Source organism: Bombina bombina, chromosome 1 (genome assembly GCF_027579735.1).
Source record: "Bombina bombina isolate aBomBom1 chromosome 1, aBomBom1.pri, whole genome shotgun sequence".
Lineage (NCBI taxonomy): Eukaryota > Metazoa > Chordata > Amphibia > Anura > Bombinatoridae > Bombina > Bombina bombina.
The window spans coordinates 621912566-621926493 of record NC_069499.1 but is presented as its reverse complement, the minus strand read 5'-3'; positions in this window follow the sequence as shown (position 1 = coordinate 621926493).

Below are 13928 nucleotides of genomic sequence, written 5' to 3'. Positions count from 1 at the left end.
GTATTTATAGTATGAATTTATTTCTTATCTATATAACTAGCAAACATCAAGCATATAGGGAAGATCTAAAATGATTTCATTACAATTTAAATAATAAAATTAATTTTAGCTACACTAGATAATGTTAGCATTGTGCAGTAATGCACTGCCAAAATGTTGGTCATCATTATAATGCATATGAAATATTGCCCATTTCATTTCATTGACATTGGCTCTAAAGCATTACATTATTTAAAATAAGCATAATGGTAATGAAAGGTCTATTGGTTCTCTGAGGTCCATTTCAGTATTAATCAAAATCAAAATCAAAATAAATAAAAACATTATGGGCTAGATTACAAGTGGAGCACTATTTTAACTCACACCTGTAAAGGAGCGAATGTTAAATAACCAGCTATTACTATTATGGATGTATGTGTGTGTGTGTGTATATATATATATATATATATATATATATATATAGATAGATAGATAGTTAGATAGATAGATAGATAGATAGATAGATAGATAGATACACATATAAACACACATATATATATGTATATACCCATCTCTGGGGGAGGGAAACACTATCGTTTTTACAGTTAAATTACAGGAAAAAAAGGTAAACTAAATAATGAAAGCAAATCGCAAAGTGTTTTAGTTATATATAATTAAGCATTTTTTAAGGAATGTAATTTTGAGTTTAATGCTCCTTTCATTAATAACTTAAATGCAGATGACGACTAGTGATGTCGTGAACTGAAAATTTTCCGTTCGCAACTGTTCACGAATGTGCGAACCGGGCGAACCGCCATTGACTTCAATAGGCAGGCGAATTTTAAAACCCACAGGGACAATAGTTATGGAAAAGTTGTTTCAAGGGTACTAACACCTGGACTGTGGCATGCCGGAGGGGGATCCATGGCAAAACTCCCACGTAAAATTACATAGTTGATGCAGAGTCTGGTTTTAATCCATAAAGGGCATAAATCACCTAACATTCCTAAATTGTTTGGAATAACGTGCTTTAAAACATCAGGTATGATGTTGTATCGATCAGGTAGTGTAAGGGTTACGCCCGCTTCACAGTGACAGACCAAACTCCCCATTTAACGCACCGCAAACAACCGCAAACAGTCCATTTGCACAACCACGAGATAGATAGATTTGATAGATAGATAGATAGATAGATAGATAGATAGATACATATATTAGATAGATAGATCAATAGATGCAATATAAATTTGATAGATACGATAGATAGATAGATAGATAGATAGATAGATAGATAGATAGATAGATAGATTTGATAGATAAATAGATAGATTTGATAGATATATAATTGACCAGACAGAGAATTACAAGACGTGCGGTCTTGGACCCATGGTAAGGTTCCCAGAGGCAGTTGCGGCACCAGGGGACGTGTATATGGCATGGATTTTAGGAACCGGGAGATGGAAAAAGATGCTTGGTCGGTCCTACTACTTCAAATTTGGGGCACTGCGCGTGCAATCTACTGTGCCACCAGATATGAGTGGTGTGTTAAGTAGTACTATTCTGATCAGTTTAATCCCTGTTACGCCCCCTATCAGGGGACGTGTATATGGCATGGATTTTAGGAACCGGGAGATGGAAAAAGATGCTTGATTGGTCCTCCTACTTCAAATTTGGTGCACTGTGCGTGCAATCGTGGCCGGAATTTTAGCCGACGGACATTTGGCCGACGGACATTTGGCCGATGGACATTTGGCCGAAACACAAGTGGCTGCCATAAAACAGTCCGGCCACGATAGATAGATTTGTTTGATAGATACATAGATTAGATATATAGATCAATAGATGCAATATACATTTGAAAGATACGATAGATAGATAGATTTGATAGATAGATAAATAAATAGATTTGATAGATAAATAATTTCCCAGACAGAGAATTACAAGACGTGCGGTCTGAGACCCATGGTAAGGTTCCCAGAGGCAGTTGCGGCGCCAGGGGACGTGTATATGGCATGGATTTTAGGAACCGGGAGATGGAAAAAGATGCTTGGTCTGTCCGCCTACTTCAAATTTGGGGCACTGAGCGTGTAATCGTGGCCGGACTTTTAGCCGACGGATATTTGGCCGATAGACATTTGTGGCTGTCACAAAACAGTCCGGCCATGATAGATAGATTTGATAGATAGATAGATAGATAGATACATAGATTAGATAGATAGTACAATAGATGCAATATACATTTGATAGATACGATAGATAGATAGATAGATAGATAGATAGATAGATAGATTTGATAGATAAATAGATAGATTTGATAGATATATAATTTCCCAGACAGAGAATTACAAGACGTGCGGTCTGGGAACAATGGTAAGGTTCCCAGAGGCAGTTGCGGCACCAGGGGACGTGTATATGGCATGGATTTTAGGAACCGGGAGATGGAAAAAGATGCTTGGTCGGTCCTCCTACTTCAAATTTGGGGCACTGAGCGTGTAATCGTGGCCGGACTTTTAGCCGATGGACAATTGGCCGATGGACATTTGTGGCTGTCACAAAACAGTCCGGCCATGATAGATAGATTTGATAGATAGATAGATACATAGATTAGATAGATAGTACAATAGATGCAATATACATTTGATAGATACGATGATAGATAGATAGATAGATTTGATAGATAAATAGATAGATTTGATAGATATATAATTTCCCAGACAGAGAATTACAAGACGTGAGGTCTGGGAACAATGGTAAGGTTCCCAGAGGCAGTTGCGGCGCCAGGGGACGTGTATATGGCATGGATTTTAGGAACCGGGAGATGGAAAAAGATGCTTGGTCGGTCCTCCTACTTCAAATTTGGGGCACTGCGCGTGCAATCTAATGTGCCACCAGATAGGAGTGGCGTGTTAAGTAGTACTATTCCTATCAGTTTAATCCCTGTTACGTGCCTTTTTTTTTGTTTGGCTTTTGAAGCCACAGTGCAGCACCAGAGGCCAGAAAAATGTGGCATGTACACATGCCTGAAAAAATAGCTATTGTTGCAGCCGCTGCTGTAGCAGCGGCCAGAAAAATTGATGTTTGTTTCCCAGGCAGAAAGTGTCCTAAAACATTGCGGCTTGAACCGTAGTTGGTGGCGGATAAGTCAAGCAAGTCATCTTGCATTCGAAGATAAAATACAGCAGCGTGTGGACCATTTTTAGCTCAAGACAGCTCATCTCATCAGGCCTTTTTTAGTCGAATGTATCGCCCAATGTCAGTCCCTTCGGGATTCATCCCTCATTCATCTTAATAAAGGTGAGGTAATCTAGACTTTTTTGACCTAGGCGACTTCTCTTCTCAGTGACAATACCTCCTGCTGCACTGAAGGTCCTTTCTGACAGGACACTTGAAGCGGGGCAGGCCAGAAGTTCTATCGCAATTGGGATAGCTCAGGCCACAGGTCAAGCCTGCACACCCAGTAGTCAAGGGGTCCATCGCTCCTCAGAGTGTCGAGATCTGCAGTTAAGGCGAGGTAGTCTGCTACCTGTCGGTCGAGTCGTTCTTTGAGGATGGACCCCGAAGGGCTGTGGCGATGCATAGGACTGAAAAAGTTCTGCATGTCCTCCATCAACAACACGTCTGTAAAGCATCCTGTCCTTGCCGGTGTGGTTGTGGGAGGGGGAGGATTACTTTCACCTCTTCCCCTGTTAGATTCCCGTTGTGCTGTGACATCACCCTTATACGCTGTGTAAAGCATACTTTTTAATTTATTTTGGAACTGCTGCATCCTTTCTGACTTGCGATAATTCGGTAACATTTCAGGCACTTTATGCTTATACCGGGGGTCTAGTAGCGTGGACACCCAGTACAGGTTGTTCTCCTTCAGCTTTTTTATACGATGGTCCCTCAACAGGCACGACAGCATGAAAGACCCCATTTGCACAAGGTTGGATGCCGAGCTACTCATGTCCCATTCCTCATCCTCAGTGATGTCACTGAAGGTATCTTTTTCCCCGCAGCCACGTACAACACCACGGGTACCAGATAGGTGACAATGAGCACCCTGGGATGCCTGTTGTGGTTGCTCTTCCTCCTCCTCCTCCTCAAAGCCACATTCCTCCTCTGATTCTCTTCCTCACAATCCTCTTCCAGCGTTGCCGCTGGTCCAGCAAGCAATGCTGATAAGGCTGTTTCTGGTGTTGATGGTGACCACAACTCTTCCTCTTCATGCTCATCTACGGCCTGATCCAGAACTCTTCGCAGGGCACGCTCCAGGAAGACAACAAATGGTATCATGTCGCTGATGGTGCATTCGGTGCGACTGACTAGGTTTGTCACCTCCTCAAAAGGACACATGAGCCTACAAGCATTGCGCATGAGTGCCCAGTAAATTGGCAAAAAAATTACCAGCTCCGCAGAGGCTGTCCTAGCACCCCGGTCATACAAATACTCGTTAACGGCTTTTTCTTGTTGGAGCAGGTGTTCGAACATTAGGAGTGTTGAATTCCAACGTGACGGGCTGTCGCAAATCAAGCGCCTCACTGGCATGTTGTTTCGCCGCTGGATATCTGAAAAGTGCACCATGGCCTTGTAGGAACGCCTGAAATGGCCACACACCTTCCTGGCCTGCTTCAGGACGTCCTGTAAGCCTGGGTACTTATGCACAAAGCGTTGTACGATCAGATTACACACATGTGCCATGCACGGCATCTGTGTCAACTTGCCCAATTTCAATGCCGCCACCAAATTACTTCCGTTGTCAGAAACCACTTTGCCAATCTCCAGTTGGTGCGGAGTCAGCCACTGATCCACCTGTGCATTCAGGGTGGACAGGAGTGCTGGTCCGGTGTGACTCTCTGCTTTCAGGCAAGTCAACCCCAAGATGTCTTTGATGTCGCAAACTGAAAATTTTCCGTTCGCGAATGGCGAACGTGAGCGTCCGCAACTGTTCGTGAACGGTTGAACCGGGCGAATGCCATTGACTTCAATAGGCAGGCGAATTTTAAAACCCACAGGGACTCTTTCTGGCCACAATAGTGATGGAAAAGTTGTTTCAAGGGTACTAACACCTGGACTATGGCAAGCCGGAGGGGGATTCATGGCAAAACTCCCATGTAAAATTACATAGTTGATGCAGAGTCTGGTTTTAATCCATAAAGGGCATAAATCACCTAACATTCCTAAATTGTTTGGAATAACGTGCTTTAAAACATCAGGTATGATGTTGTATCGATCAGGTAGTGTAAGGGTTACGCCCGCTTCACAGTGACCGACCAAACTCCCCGTTTAACGCACCGCAAACAACCGCAAACAGTCCATTTGCAGAACCACAAGATAGATTTGATAGATAGATAGATAGATAGATAGATAGATTAGATAGATAGATAAATAGATGCAATATACATTTGATAGATACGATAGATAGATAGATAGATAGATAGATAGATAGATAGATAGATAGATAGATTTGATAGATAAATAGATAGATTTGATAGATAGATAATTTCCCAGACAGAGAATTACAAGACGTGCGGTCTGGGACTCATGGTAAGGTTCCCAGAGGCAGTTGCGGTGCCAGGGGACGTGTATATGGCATGGATTTTAGGAACCGGGAGATGGAAAAAGATGCTTGGTCGGTCCTCCTACTTCAAATTTGGGGCACTGCGCGTGCAATCTACTGTGCCACCAGATATGAGTGGTGTGTTAAGTAGTACTATTCTGATCAGTTTAATCCCTGTTACGCCCCCTATCAGGGGACGTGTATATGGCATGGATTTTAGGAACCGGGAGATGGAAAAAGATGCTTGATTGGTCCTCCTACTTCAAATTTGGTGCACTGTGCGTGCAATCGTGGCCGGAATTTTAGCCGACGGACATTTGGCCGATGGACATTTGGCCGAAACACAAGTGGCTGCCATAAAACAGTCCGGCCACGATAGATAGATTTGTTTGATAGATACATAGATTAGATAGATAGATCAATAGATGCAATATACATTTGAAAGATACGATAGATAGATAGATTTGATAGATAGATAAATAAATAGATTTGATAGATAAATAATTTCCCAGACAGAGAATTACAAGACGTGCGGTCTGAGACCCATGGTAAGGTTCCCAGAGGCAGTTGCGGCGCCAGGGGACGTGTATATGGCATGGATTTTAGGAACCGGGAGATGGAAAAAGATGCTTGGTCTGTCCGCCTACTTCAAATTTGGGGCACTGAGCGTGTAATCGTGGCCGGACTTTTAGCCGATGGACATTTGGCCGATAGACATTTGTGGCTGTCACAAAACAGTCCGGCCATGATAGATAGATTTGATAGATAGATAGATAGATAGATAGATACATAGATTAGATAGATAGTACAATAGATGCAATATACATTTGATAGATACGATAGATAGATAGATAGATTTGATAGATAAATAGATAGATTTGATAGATATATAATTTCCCAGACAGAGAATTACAAGACGTGCGGTCTGGGAACAATGGTAAGGTTCCCAGAGGCAGTTGCGGCACCAGGGGACGTGTATATGGCATGGATTTTAGGAACCGGGAGATGGAAAAAGATGCTTGGTCGGTCCTCCTACTTCAAATTTGGGGCACTGAGCGTGTAATCGTGGCCGGACTTTTAGCCGATGGACAATTGGCCGATGGACATTTGTGGCTGTCACAAAACAGTCCGGCCATGATAGATAGATTTGATAGATAGATAGATAGATAGATACATAGATTAGATAGATAGTACAATAGATGCAATATACATTTGATAGATACGATGATAGATAGATAGATAGATAGATAGATAGATAGATAGATTTGTTAGATAAATAGATAGATTTGATAGATATATAATTTCCCAGACAGAGAATTACAAGACGTGAGGTCTGGGAACAATGGTAAGGTTCCCAGAGGCAGTTGCGGTGCCAGGGGACGTGTATATGGCATGGATTTTAGGAACCGGGAGATGGAAAAAGATGCTTGGTCGGTCCTCCTACTTCAAATTTGGGGCACTGCGCGTGCAATCTAATGTGCCACCAGATAGGAGTGGCGTGTTAAGTAGTACTATTCCTATCAGTTTAATCCCTGTTACGTGCCTTTTTTTTTGTTTGGCTTTTGAAGCCACAGTGCAGCACCAGAGGCCAGAAAAATGTGGCATGTACACATGCCTGAAAAAATAGCTATTGTTGCAGCCGCTGCTGTAGCAGCGGCCAGAAAAATTGATGTTTGTTTCCCAGGCAGAAAGTGTCCTAAAACATTGCGGCTTGAACCGTAGTTGGTGGCGGATAAGTCAAGCAAGTCATCTTGCATTCGAAGATAAAATACAGCAGCGTGTGGACCATTTTTAGCCCAAGACAGCTCATCTCATCAGGCCTTTTTTAGTCGAATGTATCGCCCAATGTCAGTCCCTTCGGGATTCATCCCTCATTCATCTTAATAAAGGTGAGGTAACCTAGACTTTTTTGACCTAGGCGACTTCTCTTCTCAGTGACAATACCTCCTGCTGCACTGAAGGTCCTTTCTGACAGGACACTTGAAGCGGGGCAGGCCAGAAGTTCTATCGCAATTGGGATAGCTCAGGCCACAGGTCAAGCCTGCACACCCAGTAGTCAAGGGGTCCATCGCTCCTCAGAGTGTTGAGATCTGCAGTTAAGGCGAGGTAGTCTGCTACCTGTCGGTCGAGTCGTTCTTTGAGGGTGGACACCGAAGGGCTGTGGCGATGCATAGGACTGAAAAAGTTCTGCATGTCCTCCATCAACAACACGTCTGTAAAGCATCCTGTCCTTGCCGGTGTGGTTGTGGGAGGGGGAGGATTACTTTCACCTCTTCCCCTGTTAGATTCCCGTTGTGCTGTGACATCACCCTTATACGCTGTGTAAAGCATACTTTTTAATTTATTTTGGAACTGCTGCATCCTTTCCGACTTGCGATAATTCGGTAACATTTCAGGCACTTTATGCTTATACCGGGGGTCTAGTAGCGTGGACACCCAGTACAGGTTGTTCTCCTTCAGCTTTTTTATACGATGGTCCCTCAACAGGCACGACAGCATGAAAGACCCCATTTGCACAAGGTTGGATGCCGAGCTACTCATGTCCCATTCCTCATCCTCAGTGATGTCACTGAAGGTATCTTTTTCCCCGCAGCCACGTACAACACCACGGGTACCAGATAGGTGACAATGAGCACCCTGGGATGCCTGTTGTGGTTGCTCTTCCTCCTCCTCCTCCTCAAAGCCACATTCCTCCTCTGATTCTCTTCCTCACAATCCTCTTCCAGCGTTGCCGCTGGTCCAGCAAGCAATGCTGATAAGGCTGTTTCTGGTGTTGATGGTGACCACAACTCTTCCTCTTCATGCTCATCTACGGCCTGATCCAGAACTCTTCGCAGGGCACGCTCCAGGAAGAAAACAAATGGTATCATGTCGCTGATGGTGCATTCGGTGCGACTGACTAGGTTTGTCACCTCCTCAAAAGGACACATGAGCCTACAAGCATTGCGCATGAGTTCCCAGTAAATTGGCAAAAAAATTACCAGCTCCGCAGAGGCTGTCCTAGCACCCCGGTCATACAAATACTCGTTAACGGCTTTTTCTTGTTGGAGCAGGTGTTCGAACATTAGGAGTGTTGAATTCCAACGTGACGGGCTGTCGCAAATCAAGCGCCTCACTGGCATGTTGTTTCGCCGCTGGATATCTGAAAAGTGCACCATGGCCTTGTAGGAACGCCTGAAATGGCCACACACCTTCCTGGCCTGCTTCAGGACGTCCTGTAAGCCTGGGTACTTATGCACAAAGCGTTGTACGATCAGATTACACACATGTGCCATGCACGGCATCTGTGTCAACTTGCCCAATTTCAATGCCGCCACCAAATTACTTCCGTTGTCAGAAACCACTTTGCCAATCTCCAGTTGGTGCGGAGTCAGCCACTGATCCACCTGTGCATTCAGGGTGGACAGGAGTGCTGGTCCGGTGTGACTCTCTGCTTTCAGGCAAGTCAACCCCAAGATGTCTTTGATGTCGCAAACTGAAAATTTTCCGTTCGCGAATGGCGAACGTGAGCGTCCGCAACTGTTCGTGAACGGTTGAACCGGGCGAATGCCATTGACTTCAATAGGCAGGCGAATTTTAAAACCCACAGGGACTCTTTCTGGCCACAATAGTGATGGAAAAGTTGTTTCAAGGGTACTAACACCTGGACTATGGCAAGCCGGAGGGGGATTCATGGCAAAACTCCCATGTAAAATTACATAGTTGATGCAGAGTCTGGTTTTAATCCATAAAGGGCATAAATCACCTAACATTCCTAAATTGTTTGGAATAACGTGCTTTAAAACATCAGGTATGATGTTGTATCGATCAGGTAGTGTAAGGGTTACGCCCGATTCACAGTGACCGACCAAACTCCCCGTTTAACTCACCGCAAACAACCGCAAACAGTCCATTTGCAGAACCACAAGATAGATTTGATAGATAGATACATAGATTAGATAGATAGATAAATAGATGCAATATACATTTGATAGATACGATAGATAGATAGATAGATTTGATAGATAAATAGATAGATTTGATAGATAGATAATTTCCCAGACAGAGAATTACAAGACGTGCGGTCTGGGACTCATGGTAAGGTTCCCAGAGGCAGTTGCGGTGCCAGGGGACGTGTATATGGCATGGATTTTAGGAACCGGGAGATGGAAAAAGATGCTTGGTCGGTCCTCCTACTTCAAATTTGGGGCACTGCGCATGCAATCTACTGTGCCACCAGATATGAGTGGTGTGTTAAGTATTACTATTCTGATCAGTTTAATCCCTGTTACACCCCCTATCAGGGGACGTTTATATGGCATGGATTTTAGGAACCGGGAGATGGAAAAAGATGCTTGGTCGGTCCTCCTACTTCAAATTTGGGGCACTGCGCGTGCAATCGTGGCCGGACATTTAGCCGACAGGCATTTGGCCGACGGACATCTGTCTGACGGACATTTGGCTGAAACACAAGTGGCTGTCACAAAACAGTCCGGCCACGAGATAGAAATATTTGATAGATACAGTGGGGCAAAAAAGTATTTAGTCAGCCACCAATTGTGCAAGTTCTCCCACTTAAGAAGATGAGAGAGACCTGTAATTTTCATAATAGGTATACCTCAACTATGAGAGACAAAATGTGGAACCAAATCCAGACAATCACATTGTCTGATTTGGAAAGAATTTATTTGCAAATTATGGTGGAAAATAAGTATTTGGTCAATATCAAAAGTTTGTCTTAATACTTTGTTATATATTCTTTGTTGGCAATGACAGAGGTCATATGTTTTCTGTAAGTCTTCACAAGGTTGTCACACACTGTTGCTGGTATGTTGGCCCATTCCTGCATGCAGATCTCCACTAGAGCAGTGATGTTTTGGGGCTGTCGCTGGGCAACACGGACTCTCAACTCCCTCCAAAGGATTTCTATGGGGTTGAGATCTGGAGACTGGCTAAGCCACTCCAGGACCTTGAAATGCTTCTTACGATGCCACTCCTTCATTGCCCGGGTGGTGTGTTTTGGATCAATGCCCTTGTTGATGGAAGGAGGTTTGCACTCAAAATCTCATGATATATGGCCCCATTCATTCTTTCATGTACACGGATCAGTCGTCCTGTTCCCTTTGCTGAGAAACAGCCCCAAAGCAGGATGTTGTGACCCCATGCTTCACAGTAGGTATGGTTGCAACTCAGCATTCTCTCTCCTCCAAACACGACGAGTTGTGTTTCTACCAAACAGTTTTACTTTGGTTTCATCTGACATATGACATTCTCCCAATCCGCTTCTGGATCATCCAAATGCTCTCTAACATACTTCAGACGGACCCGGACATGTACTGGCTTAAGCAGGGGGACACGTCTGGCACTGCAGGATCTGAGTCCCTGGTGGCGTAGTGTGTTACTCTTGCTAGCCTTTGTTATGTTGGTCCCAGCTCTATGCAGGTCATTCACTGGGTCCCCCGTTGCAGTTCTGGGATGTTTGCTCACTGTGATTAATGTTTAAACAGGAGCGCTATAGCTAAAGGTGTAGATTAAAGTGAAGCAAAGTACAGCAAACTAATAAATTTAAGTAATAATGGGACGCATAAATTCATGTCAAATCATCAATTATGATCAGAAATATATCAAAGGTGTGAAATACTTAGTGATAAAGTGATTCGTGCATACTGTGAATAACCAAAAAAATAAAATAAAGTAAAACAGTGACAAACTTAGTGCTATTTAGCAAGGCTCTTCCTAAAAATTTAATGCAGCAAAAACAAATAACAAAGTAAAAAACACAATACACTATAAACGGACGTCTCCGTATTTAAAAGAAATATGCCAATACACCAACAGTATTAGAATGTTTATCCTTATGGCCAAATGTTTGCTCACTGTTCTTGTGATCATTGTGACCCCACGGGGTGAGATCTTGCGTGGAACCGCAGATCAAGGGAGATTATCAGTCTTGTATGTCTTCCATTTTCTAATTATTGCTCCCACAGTTGATTTCTTCACACCAAGTTGCTTGCCTATTGCAGATTCAGTCTTCCCAGCCTGGTGCAGGTCTACAATTTTGTTTCTGGTGTCCTTCGACAGCTCTTTGGTCTTCACCATAGAGGAGTTTGAAGTGTGACTGTTTGAGGTTGTGGACAGGTGTCTTATATACTGATAACAAGTTCAAACAGGTGCCATTAATACAGATAATGAGTGGAGGACAGAGGAGCCTCTTAAAGAAGAAGATGCAGGTCTGTGAGAGCCAGAAATCTTGCTTGTTTGTAGGTGACCAAATACTTATTTTCCACCATAATATGCAAATAAATTATTTCCAAATCAGAAAATGTGATTGTCTGGATTTGTTTCCACATTTTGTCTCTCATAGTTGTAGTATACCTATGATGAAAATGACAGGCCTCTCTCATCTTCTTAAGTGGGATAACTTGCACAATTGGTGGCTGAATAAATACTTTTTTGCCCCACTGTAGATACATAGATTAGATAGATAGATCAATAGATGCAATATGCATTTGATAGATACGATAGATAGATAGATAGATAAATAGATAGATATAGATAGATTGGATAGATAAATAGATAGATTTGATAGATATATAATTTCTCAGACAGATAATTACAAGACGTGCGGTCTGTGACCCATGGTAAGGTTCCCAGAGGCAGTTGCGGTGCCAGGGGACGTGTATATGGATTTTAGGAACCGGGCGATGGAAAAAGATGCTTGGTCGGTCCTCCTACTTCAAATTTGGGGCACTGCGCATGCAATCTACTGTTCCACCAGATATGAGTGGTGTGTTAAGTAGTACTATCAGGGGACGTGTATATGGCATGGATTTTAGGAAGATGGAAAAAGATGCTTGGTCGGTCCTCCTACTTCAAATTTGGGGCACTGCGTGTGCAATCGTGGCCGGACTTTTAGCCGACGGACATTGGCCGATAAACATTTGTCTGACGAACATTTGGCCGAAATACAAGTGGCTGTCACAAAACAGTCCGGCCATGAGATAGATTTGATAGATAGATAGATACATAGATTAGATAGATAGATCAATAGATGCAATATACATTTGATAGATACGATAGATGATAGATAGATAGATAGATAGATTTGATAGATAGATAAATAGATAGATTTGATAGATAGATAATTTCCCAGACAGAGAATTACAAGTCTGGGACCCATGGTAAGGTTCCCAGAGGCATTTGCGGCGCCAGGGGATGTGTATATGGCATGGATTTTAGGACCCGGGAGATGGAAAAAGATGCTTGGTCGGTCCTCCTACTTCAAATTTGGGGCACTGCGCATGCGATCTAATGTGCCACAAGATAGGAATGGTGTGTTAACTAGTACTATTCCTATCAGTTTAATCCCTGTTACATGCCTTTTTTTTGGTTTGGTTTTTGAAGCCACAGTGCAGCACCAGAGGCCAGAAAAATTTGGCATGTACGCATGCTTGAAAAATTAGGTATTGTTGCAGCCGCTGCCAGAAAAATTGATGTTTGTTTGCCAGGCAGAAAGTGCCCTAAAACATTGCGGCTTGAACCGTAGTTGGTGGCTGATAAGTCACGCAAGTCATCCGGCATTCGAAGATAAAATACAGCAGCGTGTGGACCATTTTTAGCCCAAGGCAGCTCATCTCATCAGGACTTTTTTAGTCAAATGTATCGCCCAATGTCAGTCCCTTCGGGATCCATCCCTCATTCATCTTAATAAAGGTGAGGTAATCTAGACTTTTTTGACCTAGGTGACTTCTCTTCTCAGTGACAATACCTCCTGCTGCACTGAAGGTCCTTTCTGACAGGACACTTGAAGCGGGGCAGGCCAGAAGTTCTATCGCAAATTGGGATAGCTCAGGCCACAGTTCAAGCCTGCACACCCAGTAGTCAAGGGGTTCATCACTCCTCAGAGTGTCGAGATCTGCAATCAAGGCGAGGTAGTCTGCTACCTGTCGGTTGAGTCATTCTCTGAGGGTGGACCCCGAAGGGCTGTGGCAATGCATAGGACTTAAAAAGCTCTGCATGTCCTCCATCAACAACACGTCTGTAAAGCGTCCTGTCCTTGCCAGCGTGGTCATGGGGGGAGGATTACTTTCACCTCTTCCCCTGTTTGATTCCCGTTGTGCTGTGACATCACCCTTATACGCTGTGTAAAGCATACTTTTTAATTTATTTTGGAACTGCTGCATCCTTTCAGACTTGCGGTTATTCTGTAACATTTCAGGCACTTTATGCTTATACCGGGGGTCTAGTAGCGTGGACACCCAGTACAGGTCGTTCTCCTTCAGCTTTTTTATACGAGGCACGATAGCATGTAAGACCCCATTTGCACAAGGTTGGATGCCGAGCTACTCATGTCCCGTTCCACATCCTCAGTGATCTCACCGAAGGTATCTTCTTCCCCCCAGCCATGTACAACACCACGGGTACCAGATAG